The sequence below is a fragment of the Podarcis melisellensis genome, assembly GCF_964234715.1.
Source record: "Podarcis melisellensis genome assembly, chromosome: 6".
Lineage (NCBI taxonomy): Eukaryota > Metazoa > Chordata > Lepidosauria > Squamata > Lacertidae > Podarcis > Podarcis melisellensis.
Genome location: NC_138538.1, coordinates 71,488,362 through 71,501,875, shown reverse-complemented (window position 1 = coordinate 71,501,875; position 13,514 = coordinate 71,488,362). Strand labels below are relative to the sequence as shown.

The following is a 13,514-nucleotide window of genomic DNA, read 5'->3' as shown; positions in this document are numbered from 1 at the left end:
TTTGCTAACCCTCTGGCATACTGGTGATGTTATCAGTTGCTATATTCTATTCAGAAAATAATAAATCTGCTCTTAGTTTCTTAGCCTGTGTATGGCCTTGTTTTTGAGCTTATGGGGCACTTGTCTTCACGACATTTATGTCTACCAGTTATGTTCAAGATACAATCACAACACATGTATGACGTACTTTGTGGGTTTGGATGGTATGTACACCATCATTTTCATTCAAATGAAAGAAATCTGTTCATAAACGGTAACTCGCAAAGCATTGTGGGAGAGTGCACAGCTTGTGCACACAGGCATACTTGTCTCCTGCATTGGCAGTTCGGCATTGACAATTCTAATAAAATTTGAGGACTTTATCTAAGGGATGTGTTGGAGAAGAATACATTCCTTTCTTTTCCTTCCATTGTATGTAACACACTCCTTGTTCCTTTTCCCCCATGCAAAACAAAGCATTGTTTTTCCATATAGAATGTGCTCCAGTTATGTTTATTTCCCCCTTTTCTAACATGCATCTAACACCATGCATTGCTTAAACTGCATGTTCAGATGTGGCTAGGGCAGTAAACTTTCCTGTTGAGAAGAACTATTGGTGAAGATTTGTTCGTCCAGTGTTGGAGCATGAGTCTCCATAATCATGAGGTCTTGCAAGATCCATTTTGGTTGATTATCTCAATGCTTGGGAAATAACAGTTCCGATATTTGTGAACATCGGAGAACTTCAATTAAATCTTGATAACAGAATTAATATGCAAGCAGACCTCCATCCGAAAGGAATGTGTGTACACAAATTGTAAGTGATTACATGAAGAGTTATGTTACATCAGAGCTTTCACAACTGTGCCACGACACATTAGTGTGTTGACTGCACTGTGTAGGTGTGTCACACAAATGCTCCCCACGCTCTTCCCGGGGCTGGAAAGGGTTAGTTTAACCTCCAGCTTGCTAGTCTAACTGAATTACACAGTATGTAACCAACTTGAAAAGTTTGAAAAGCTCTGTATTGCATGAATGTAGTTGGTTTTTTAATGGAACAACTGGTGACTTTTAAGTTAATGGGATGTGGTTGAGAGAGAGAAAGATGATTAGTAGATGTCACAATACATCTTGATATCGCCTGCTACTGCATGATCGCCTTCAGCATTACTGCTACTTTTCTATATATTATGGGGCTGGAAAATAGTCACAAATACTTGTTGCTTTCCATTCTACATGGCAACATTTATGTGTTTATATAGTTACCACCCTTTCTTCCTTCGAACCTTTGCATAAGGTCTAAGAACAAGTTGCAAGTTGAGAAGGCCTGCCTTAGGTTACACATTTCTGTTTTTTTTTTTAGTTTAGAATGCTTTGTTATATCAAATTCACACTGCTGCTCTTTTTCAGAAACAATTTTAGGTGGGTGTTAAAACCATTAACTCACTTTCTGGGGTGTTTATTTCTGAAATGTTGCTAGTTTAATTTGTAAGAAATTTGTCTCAAGAAGCATCATAAAACCTTAGCAGTCAGAACAAAGATCCATCCAGTTCATTATCCTGTTAACAGCAAACATATCTGGAATTCTTTGAGGGCATTTATAACAGTGAATTACTACTGCTGTAACTGCTACTATTTTGTTGCTGACATTAAGTAAAGTGCAACGTCCCTTGGGTCCTCATTGAGCTCATTGGGGAAGCCAGAGTATCTAGTTGTATAGTTAGTTGCCCAGCCTCACCATAAACATATCCATGGTAAACTGCTGCAGTAACTTGCAGAACTACACAGCAACAGGACTCTCCATAAATATGTTTGCCTTTCTAGAAATGTAGGGAAAAACCCTTTCACCAATACCCTATATACTCAAGTATAAGTCGACCCGAATATAAGCCGAGGCACCTAGTTTTACCACCAAAACGTGGGAAAACTTACTTACTCGAGTATAAGCCTAGGACGGGAAATGCTGACAGCGGCAAAGGTGGAGGAGGAGGAAGGAGCAGCCCAGAAGGGTTGCTTTCAGGCTGCTCGTTCCTCCTCCTCCACTGACAACAGCCTCTGTCGCTCGCAAGGGCAGGCACAGGAGCCGCGCTTGGTAGAGCAGTGGCGGCAGCAAACAGTAAGTGGGACCCTCACTCGAGTGTAAGCCGAGGGGGGCTTTTTCAGCATAAAAAATGTGCTGGAAAAGTCGACTTAAACACGAGTATATATGGTAATTTTCAGATCACTTTTTAAAGATTTTGCAGCAAAACTGTTTTACACACCAAATCCAAATTTGAAAGCTAAATGAATTCAAATCATAACAAGAGCCTCTCAGATATGCATTTTGATGTGAATGAAATGCAGAGATGATGAAATGTTTAAAATGAAATGAAATAGAAATCTATTCAAGAAAAGCTATGAACATATGTATTTTCCAAAAGAGTGTAGTTTTCAGGTTTATTTAAATTTAAGAGAGTTGTTATAACATGATCTACCAACGGTATCTTACATGTTGGAAAAATAAAAATATACATAGACAGAAGGTAAATGTTGATCTTGCTCCAAAAGCAAAGGGAACTTTATTCAGTTGTGGATATGTGGAAAAAAGAGATGATTTTGGAAAATCTTTATAGATATTGTTTAATATTTGAAACCGTTTAATATTTAAAACTAAACTAATCAGTCAACTGATTGTCATCTAGAGCAACTTCCTTTGGTGCTGAAAGCATGTCTTCAATCGGGATTGGTGCTGGAAGTGTATCTTTGAAGAGGCTAAACCTCTTTAACTGATGTGCAGTTGATTATTTGTTGGAGGGGAGCTCCTTTGAAGCATCTGCAGTGGGGAAAATATTCCTTTAAAAAAATGGAAACAAATCTTTCCAAAGGAAGCTTGGAAGTCTGGTAAATTTTATGAGCCACTTTGCTAAATATACTAAATAGATAAAAAATACTTTTAAGAAGACTAAGGTAATATCAAAACACAGACTATACTGTAAACAATTGTTTTATTTATTTCCCCCAACAATTATGACATTTAAGTTTAAAAAGCAGATTCACTTTACAGATAGGAAAATATGTAAAATGCAGCGGCCACAAGCAAAAGCAGCGTTGAGTTGGATGAGAGCCCTACATATAAATATTATTTAATTGAAATCAGAATTAATTTAAAATTGCCCAAACTTCCACTGCAAAAGGAACTTAATTCACCTGGAAATTATAGGAACTACTTTCAGGTGTAAATATTAGATTTTTGAATTCAGTGAATTAGTTAATCTAAATTAGTTCATCGCAAGCCCTGCTCATATCTGAGAATTGAAAAGTCAGTTAATGTATGTGGTGCTTAACAAACAGTATACTTTATTGGCAAGTGCTGAAGTTATGCAGTAACCATTTCAGTATAGTTAATGCAGGAACTACACATGAATGAAATATAGGGTAATTTCAAGAGAATATCTTGTTCTGTCAGCTGACTTCCAGCTTCTGAACACAATGACTTGGATCCGAAGATCCACGCAATTAGTTCTGCATGTCTCAGCAAACTTGGGGGTTATTTTTCCTCAAAGATCAGTCACCCTTTTCACAGCACTGGGTAAATTACATGAAGCTGAAGGGACTCTCGAAAGCTGTTTGATATGGCTGAGGAGTCTGCTCCTAAAAAAGAGAGAGGTCAAATATAATTCTGGATGTGCCCAAGCTGTTTGACCTGCTTAAAGTAGTTATTTGGATAGAATAGTAGAATTGTAGAGTTGGAAGGGATCCCAAGGGTCAGCTAATCCAACCCCCTGCAATGCAGGAATCTCTACCAAAGCATCCATGCTAGATGGCCATCCAACCTCTGCTTAAAAAACTCCAAGGAAGGGGAGTCCACCACCTCCCGAGGGAGACTGTTCCACTGTCAAACAGCTCTTAATGTCAGAAAGTTTCCTTATGTTTACCTGGAATCTCCTTTCCTGCAACTTGAAGCCTTTGGTTTGAGTCCTACCTTCCAGAAAGGGGGAAAGCAAGCTTGCTCCATTGTCCATGTGATAGCCCTTCCGATATTTGAAGATGGCTTTGAAGATATTTGAAGATGGACTCAACTTATGTTCTCACATTTTGGTTTACTATACACTTAGTACCAAATCAGCCTATTAGATAGTGCTAAAGTTGAATGGTGATAGTACGGAGCATGTCATAATGCAGTGTGTCTCAAAATTTGGTCCCCAGCAGTTGTTGGACTACAACTCTTATCATCCCTAGGGATGATGGAAGTTGTAGTCCAACAACAGCTGGAGTTTGAGAAATAGTGACATAATGTTCCCTTTGTGTTTTTTTCTGAACCAAATTGTCAACGATTCTAAGTAGTTAGCAGTGTAGTAAAAGAACAGGATTAATATGTATGTAAACAGAAAATTTAGCTTACGCTAGGGATGAGGTATGTCATCTTTTTCACTTTGGATGTTTAAGCAAACTGATCTAATTTGCATTTCTCAAACATGGATTGGAATGCAGTTTTCCTTCAGAATTTTGAGGTACAACTACACTCAGCTCAAAAAAGTTCAAAAATGCATAAAGCAACTATTTTGGAGTGAGATATGTCTAGAAATTGATATATTGAGATGATAGATATTTAAATAGTTCATGTGGACTTCAAAGAAATCATTGCAGCTAAATGCAGAAAAGGTACTGAACAGATTTACGATTGAGCATATGCAAAATTGACAGAGACTGGAAATAGACTGATCCAGTCATCCATACTTGCCCCTTGAGCTAGAGGAGGTGAACAGAGTTGGCAGTTATAGAATATGTTGGATGAGGGAAACAGATACTAGAAGTAAGATTGTCTGTTAGGTTAAGAGTAGAAAATACAGTCGTACCTTGGTTTTCAAACAGCTTAGTTCTCGATTGTTTTGGCTCCCACCAAATGCTGCAAACCTGGAAGTGACTGTTCCAGTTTGTGAACTATTTTTGAAAGCTGAACATCTGATGGGGCTTCCACAGCTTCTGATTGGCTGCAGGATCTTCCTGCTGCCAATCAGAAGCCGCACTTTGGTTTCCGAATGTTTTGGACTGTACATTCATCTGATTATTGCATCATTTAGCTACTGAATGTGATATGGAACAGGAATCATTTCAGCAATGAGATACTATCAAAAGTAACTGACTGAAATATAAACCTACCCAAATTTTGGTATACCTTTTTGTATGCTAAAAGACTGATACCCTGCTTCTTGTTTTAGGTACAGTTAACATCTATTCCAATGAATTACTGACACATTTACAGATCAGTCATGTTATGAACATTTTAGTTGGGCCTTCTAGCATTTATTGATACTTTCTTATGAAAAATCCCTAAAAGCTATTTAGCCACAATAATATGTAAATTAATGTTGGCATTTAAAAAAATAATTTTGGAGTGAATGAGCCTGATAAGATTTTTTTTGTAACAACTACTGAAATGTCATCTATTTGCATCTATTTAACTCTTGGCTTTCCCCTTAGAGGCCTTCTAAATGAATGTTTTAACTTAGTGTGTCTATCTGACATGTACGGCTGTTTGATGTCAGATTGTTAAGGCTGCTGATGAAACATTTTCAGACTTAATTTGCAGAAGGTGAATTCCACTTTGTGAGGTGGTTTGAACTGAATGTTGGATACAAAATGTGACTACCACTTGGTGGCAGTGCCTTGCTTCAAGACACAAGTCTTCATTAACATTTTAATTCTGGAACTGAGTAGTGATTTGTGCAAGGGGGAGTTAGATGTAGGTTAAAATAAAACCAATATATATGTTAAAAGTGCAGAATTCTGTGAATTCAGAGATGGCCTTGACCATGTAGCATCATGGCCACACGCATACACAAACCCCAGTTCTAGCTATAATGGAATTTGTGGCTTATCTGACTTGGTAGTCCACCTCGTATGCTTTCCAGGTGTGGTATCTGACTAAATAGAACTATCTGAAGAAACAGCACCCTGCCCCCCTGCTGCCCAGAACTGCCATGATAAGGAACTGGTTCATGTTCCACAAATACTTGATAATCAGCATGGTCATTTCTGTTAGTGATTTACTATCATTAGATGGACAAGTTTTTGTAAATTGCTTAGAGGTGTGTTTTTTAAAGAAATATAACAATCAAGTAGTATATAACTTTTTAAAAATAAATGAATTAAATAAAATTGGGAAGCATGTAGTCTCTTGTCTGGGTATGTCTGGCAAATGAGGCTTAAAAGTAACCTACCAGAACATTCATACCTCTTTTTTCTGATTTTCCATTTCTGATTAAACGTTTAGAGAGAAATCGTTATTTGCATATGCAGGAAGTTTGGGTTGTTTGCATCTGCAGGAAGGGCTGCTTTCCTAGTGGTAACAGGCAAAATCACATATGCAATAAGTTTTCAGTACCTCTCCCTCCTTTGGAAGCCAGTTTGTGATCAGTATTGTAGTACAGCGCTAACTAAAAGCAGTTCTCATGTTCTTTTTCCCTATTCTTTGCAGTGGCTGTTTCACAAGAAACATTTAATTTGGACATGGCGGTAGTAGAACTGATAAGTCCATAAAAGTTATAAGCATTCCCTACCACCACCAAAATAACCCCCACCTACTTGTCTGTTGAGGGATCACAAAGATACTTCACATTTTCCCCTTGCCTGTTGCTGATTAGCACCAACATTTAGCATCTTCGGGCAGCTGTCAGGGTTGCAGCATGCCTGCAGGGTTTTATAATTCTGCATGCTCTGCCCTCTGACTGAGAAGAACTTGGTGGTTGGGTCAAGCTACTAGTAAAATTTCTCACAGCACCTTATATAGCATCAGTCTGGGACTATGTGGAAATCTAAAATGGCAGCCTAGCCAATCAACTCTGCTACTGCCTGTCACTCCTGCTGGTTAGGGTTTGCCATATGTCCTCTTTTTCAAGGGTAGAAGCGTCATAGTGGTCCACAGTTAAAAGTAGAAGTCGGCAAATGTGTCATCTTTTTTGCACTTCAAAATATGCCAACTCTAAATTTGGATCCACTGACAGGAGAAAGAGGTTGAGAAACTGGGCGTCTTCTAGAATAAGTGGCACTTCATCAATAATTACAGTTTGTCACTATCCAGACATTTTAGTATGGAGAGAACAAATGTTTTTAGATTTTTGGATATGCCCAATAAAAACAGAATGTATACGTACATTTGCTATGTATACGCACCCAAGAATGAGTCTGAAGCTCAGTTGAGTTTACTTCCAAAAACAAGGTTGAATTTTAAGTCTATCAATAGATAAAAATGGGATTTCATTTTAGTAGTCTGTTTTTTGTGTGCCATTTTCAAAACTAGAGCTCTGCACTGAATCAGGATTTTTGTGTGTGGAGCAGTGTTTTCTATGTAGACCCAGAGGTTGGCTTTGTTTACAGAAATTCACTATCGTGAATTTCAGTTTTCATGTGAAACAAGTATCTGGCAAAGATAAGGTTAAAATGTAATGATATTTTTTGATAGAAAAAATAATTAATTTGAATCTCAGCAGTGCCATTCATACATTTCTTCATAAATTTTTATCCGTAAATATTTGAGTATACAATTTCAAGGGGGTATCAGTGCTAGTAGTCTGTTGCAGCAAAAGCAACAAAGAGATGTGTGCTACCTCTAAAGGCTAACACATTTTATTATGACAAGCTTTTGTGTACTAGAATATCAGTCACAATATGATTAAGTGGACTCCAGTCCACAGAAACTTTTTCAGAATTAATTTTGTCTTGAATATAGAGGGCTTTTTTCTCTTGACCCACTAGTAAACAGTAATATATACATTCCTGGACTGAAATAATTTAAGCAAAGACTTCTGGAAGATAGATGTCAGGATGCAGATTTGAACAGCAGAGGCCATCAACATGCGCAGTTGCTTGGTTTGTCTGTGTATTCTTTCTCTCCCCCTTTACTAATCTACTTACTGTATTTATAGGCTTCTCTCACAAAGTTCTCAGGGGATCTTACAATAAAAATCAAATTAAATTACAATCGAACAGCAATAAAAAAATGGCAAAAGGATAAACACAGCACAAAATTATTCAGAGAGCATAAACGGCTTAAAACTAGCAGATTAATAAAGCCAGAGAAAATAAAAAAGATCTTTTCCTGCTGCTGAAATGATAACCTGGAAGTAGCATCTGACAGAGGTATCAGTGGGAGAACATTCTATCATGAGCCACCACTGAAAAGGCCTCTGTCTTATACAGTGTTGGAAACTGGGATAGAAAAGCTAGGAGCCAATTGGCTCTTGTTACCTGGGTTTGGCAAGACTTTTTATATATTATTTTGATAAGCATGAACTAATACGCAATTCACATGTGACACATTGTTAATATCACATTTTTAACAGAAATTGTTTACACATTTTTAAATTGGTGTTTACAATAAAAATATTGGTACCATACTTCAGTTTTCAAAACACTCTACTCTTTATTGTTAAACTCCTTAACATATTGTCTACCCTTAGCATATACTTTGAGGCTTCAAAGCACATACATTTAATTGTTGAGTGTCAACCAGGTGTAAAAAATGGCATCCATACTTTTGGAGGTTCTCGCAAATGGAGAATCATTAGGCTCAGAATGTGCCAGGCGCCGTGATAATTTCGAACCCTGGTCTTACAACCTTTTGCCACATCTTAGTTGGTGGAGGCATTCAGGGAAGAGCCTCCAGATAAGATCTCATGGCCTGGATAGGGACCATGATGAAAAGCCTGAAGATCCTTGCTCAATTGCACTTTTACTGAACTGAAAAATAGCTTGCTTCTGGGGATGCCTCGCTACACAAATAGTTTCAGGTTGCTTTTGGTAGCTCACCAGTAGTAAACATTTTATATTGTTATATCAAAACTGTTGTTTTTATACCTCTTAGAAGTCAGAATAAAGCTTACAATGTATAAAGTGTTGGTTGTTTTTTTTAAAAAAAACATTTTACAAGAATGAAACCTCATTCAACTTCTTATTTATTCTATAACCATTGTGAAATGTGGAGGGAGGGAAGTTACCTTGCAGAAGCATAAATCTCTGCACTGACAGGAATCTTTCTTAGCATTGCATTGGATACAAACCTAAAACTTCTATTTTCAATCAGCTTTCTTTTTTAGCAGATCAGATTACTTACACATTTGGCTGGTCTAATAAAGGTATTGGCCTACTGGAGTTTTTGGAACATTACTACATTTGGGTTTTTTTTTATCGCTGATCATGTTTGTTTTTTTCTTTCATTTTTTGTGAACTAGTACTATATAGGCACTATATAAGTATCTCTTGTTTTGATCTTAACAGCGGCTGATACTGAAAATGCCGCTTCCGTTTTGGATGTTTTAAAATTAACATAAAGAATGGATGTTACAGAAACATCTAGGGATGTGGCCTTAAATTATTGAAATTTATACTAAACGGATCTCTCAGCAATAGTAAGTGCAACAAAAATTGAGTATGTAATAAGCAAAAACTTGTTAGCAGCTTTAATGAGTGTTGAATCGCAGCTAGAGGAAACTGCTGGTTATTTGCCACTGAAAAGATATTCATTTTAAATATAGTCATGTGACAAAGGTGCATACTAAGTAAGTTCTTAGTTCAGAAAACAATTTTTTTAGTTCTTGACATTTCACTACTCTAAATGGAAAACTCTATAGTGTTAATTTAGCTTGAGGCACTTTTACCTTTTACAAATAGGTTGGTTTTGTTAATGGAACATACATAATGCATGCTACTTAAGTTCAAAGAGAAGAACCCATCTTTTTATAGTTAAACTTTAAAGGCTCTGGTAATGTTGAGTTTTAAAGTACTTGTACCTGTTGTTAAGAAGTGCTTAACTTTGTTTTATTCTTAATGCTACAACATCAAATGAAGTTTTCTGGGTAACATCTCTGGCAATTAGAAGTATGTAGTCTCATTTTTGGAGGTCATGGAAATACTTCATGTATGCTCAAAGGAGAAAAATTAATTTGACAAATGCTCTAGGGATTCTTAAGTGAACTATATATATTTCTCATGCCAAACTACTTCCAAAGACGAATACTACTTTATGTTCAAAATCTTTCTTGCATATTAATCACTGACTTGGAACTCTGCCCTCCTTATGTTAGCTGCTCCTGATTCAAGTTTGCAGTAGAAACTGGCATGTTTTCATAGATTTGAGACCTTTTTGACTTGTAGTTGCATGAACACCATGACACCACGGGAAATATTCTCATATAAACAAGACGTTACAACTTTTAATCCTTTGTGCCCTGACAACATGAAATTGAACTTTTAATCCAATTGTTAAAGGTAAAGGTACCCCTGCCTGTACGGGCCAGTCGTGTCCGACTCTAGGGTTGTGCGCCCATCTCACTTAAGAGGCCAGGGGCCAGCGCTGTCCAGAGACACTTCCGGTTCACGTGGCTAGTGTGACAAAGCTGCTCTGGCGAGCCAGCACCAGCGCAGCACATGGAAACGCCGTTTACCTTCCCGCTATAAAGCGGTACCTATTTATCTACTTGCACTTAAGGGTGCTTTCGAACTGCTAGGTGGGCAGGAGCTGGGACCGAAAGACGGGAGCTCACCCCGCCGCGGGGATTCGAACCGCCGACCATACAATCGGCAGGTCCTAGGCACTGAGGTTTTACCCGCGTCCCATAATCCAATTGTTACTGAGCACCAAATCACTAACAGTTTTAAGCCTAGTGGCCTTAATCCATTATCAATAATGTGATTGAGTGCTGTGGGCCATCACGTATTTAGTGGGGTAGGAGAGCTGAAAATATTGTCAATGTATTTCACATCTTGCAACCAATGCACCCTTTGATTTCAGATAAGTACATGGGTAGATGGGTCTGAAAAGCTTGGGACACAATTTTTGGGGGCCCTCTAGCTTCTGTGGTTGGTTCATTTACCAGAAGTAATGTATTTAGTGTTAACTCTGGAAGTGTATACTCGATTTTGACCAAACGAAGCCTCGTCTGCCCATGAACTTTCTGAAACTAAAGGGGTACATTGGTTACTAGATGTGATTTTTTTTCTAGCTTTCCTACCCCACTAATTGAACCTTTCCTAGAATCAGCCTTTGAGGATTGACACTCTCTTTCATCTGACTACACTCTGCATAGACAGTCAGTCACCAAAGCTGCTATCAACCTCAAATCCCCCCACCCACACAAGCATAATTTAGAGCTCAAATTTCTTACAGATAATTGTGGTTTTGTTAGTGAATTACCTGCTTGAGTAGTGAATTACCTGTAACAACAACAGCTGCAACATTTTTTGCATACCAACTGCATTAAGCAGCATATGCGTAATCACCTTATGCATGAGTTGGTCAGACAAAACAGTTACATGAAATGCATTGTTACTGTGATTCTCCTGTCGTTGACAGAGATGACACCTGCCCCTTTTCTTGATGGCAGGCCCTATCATTTCTGAGGTGTCTTCTCTCAACTTGACCAAGACCAGTTGTCTGTGTTCTAGAGTCCAGTTAGGATTTGATGAACTCAAGTCCCAGGTCTGCGAGGAAAGAGAGAGGTATTTGGGGATGTTCACTCCATTGTGGTTTCAGTTTCCAAGCAATTTCAAACAATGTAGGCATTTGAGCAGGCACTGTCTAATAGGTTGGAGAAATGAACTTTGGTTGCTGTTTGATTATATATTTGGAAGCGTATCATTACAGGTATTCACACCACCTTTAGTTTCAGTATAATAAAGGATGATCTCAGGCTTAGGTTTGTGGTCTGAGATTGCTGCTTTTTCATTTATTTTGTATAAATATATACCCCAACCTTCTGATACCTGTGCACCACTTAAAGTGGTGAACAACAATTAAAATCAGCCATAAAATACAGTTTTGAAGAAAGTGTCCGATTTTACAGAGCTGCTTAACCAAGTCATGCTGTTGATCTCTTTAGGTTGGTATTGTCTACACAGATTCATAGTAGCTGTCCAGGGTTTCAGACAGGTATCTTCCCCAGTCCTACTTGAAAATGCCGTGGTCTCAACCTGGGACCTTCTACATACAAAGCACTTAACCCACCGTTGAGTAATGGTGTGCTGTTGAGACTTCAGGATTTTCAAGGAATGCCTTAGGCATGCCTGCCTGCCTGCCTTCCTTCCTTTTTGATGTGCCAACCATAGTCTGGTTTCCTCTTAGCTAATCCCATGGACAATTAAAATGTTAGCAATTGTTACTTTCCATCCAGAACCCTGTAAATTTGGTGTTGGTATCTCAACCATTGTCCTGAGTTTTTCAACCACTGTCCATTCTTAAGTTTTCTTATTTACTTATTAAAAACATTTAGGCCAATCTGAGGGTGGGGCACCTAATAATTAAACAATTTGAGAAGGGATAACCCCTCTCCTACAAATATACATCAGTAATTTTAAAACAGCAGAGTGGTTGTACTACATTGTTCAACATCACAATCAACAAGTCACAATGACCTAAGAGACCAACCAGGTGTTGATCTGGTGCTGAAAAGAAAAGAAAATTAGCGACAGACATGCCTCGGGTTTAGAGCTGTTGGGCTGCTTGATTATAAAGATGACAGATGCAACTCTCAACTGCATATTTTGGAAAACTCTTACTGTAAACAGAGGGAAGGGGTCATCTAAAGGTTCTTAATTGAGAACTGCCATTAAGCCTGGCCACCTGCTGAGGTGAGGACACAAGCATTTGCAGATGCAGTTAGGGTGAAAATGACCCCCAAAGCAAATCAGTAAGTATTGTTCAACAGACACTCAGCAAATCACAAAGATGAATTGGGGAGGAGGTGGGTGCACATAAAAGTTAGCTTTTGTGTGATGGGAAAAACAATGAAATGTATGTAAAGGGGTGCTGTAAACCTGCTGGTTCAACTGATTCCTGATGCCATATGTAGTGAGTGATCTAAAGCAGGGATGTCCAACAGGTTGATCGCTGGATCCCTTTCCCTAGTGTTGGTAAACTAGAACCCAGGCCCGCCCCCTTGCCCCGCCCTCCATTGTTGCACAATCTGCCAAATGGAAGGTGGAGTTTACTCAGAGAGGCTGTTTGTCTCCTCAGTGATCTGTTGGTGAGTGGCTGTTCCCCTTTCTCCCTAAAAATGGCGAACAGCTTAGCCTTGAACTTTCCAAAAATGGGGCTTTTCTTCTCCCTAAAAAAGCTCAACAACTCTGCCCCTGAACCACCTAAAAACGGGAGTAGTTCACCACCAGTTTTTAATTCTGTGAGTAGATCGCAGTCTCTTGGGAGTTGGCCACCCCTGATCTAAAGGAAAGTGAGTAATTTGTCTATTATATTATGAAAATACAGGGGTTTTTCCACTCTCTGTGCACTTTAATCACAAATCAACTTCATGAGCCATGCTCTGAAATTGGTTTTCTTAAACCAATCATATTTAATAAGATCACGGGCATTTTGGCCATGTTTGGGCAACCTACAGTTAATTCAAGATGGAAGTGAAAGCTTTCAAGTTCTTCCTTGTGGCTGTTTGTGAGCCCAAGTTTGGTTCTCATAACAGATTACTGTTGTGTCTAAATAGGACTGATAGTATCATGCCTTCTACCCATTCAAGAGCTACTTCATCCTTTATATTAGAGCATTGTATGAG

General features: G+C 38.4%; 1 protein-coding gene and 1 long non-coding RNA gene across 10 annotated transcripts in view; one reads left to right on the top strand and one right to left on the bottom strand.

Moving 5' to 3' along the window:
* Positions 1–13,514, top strand: part of ZNF644 (zinc finger protein 644) — a 67,427-nt gene that overhangs the window by 18,961 nt on the left and 34,952 nt on the right. The window lies entirely within an intron of this gene.
* Positions 2,554–12,844, bottom strand: LOC309371585. Of its 2 annotated transcripts, none has more exons than XR_014169221.1 (3): positions 12,769–12,844; positions 11,150–11,436; positions 2,554–2,791 (listed from the first exon to the last, which is right to left on the bottom strand). It is a non-coding gene; the product is annotated as an uncharacterized lncRNA (long non-coding RNA). The 2 variants fall into 2 exon arrangements; XR_014169222.1 differs by having other exon boundaries at positions 11,170–11,436.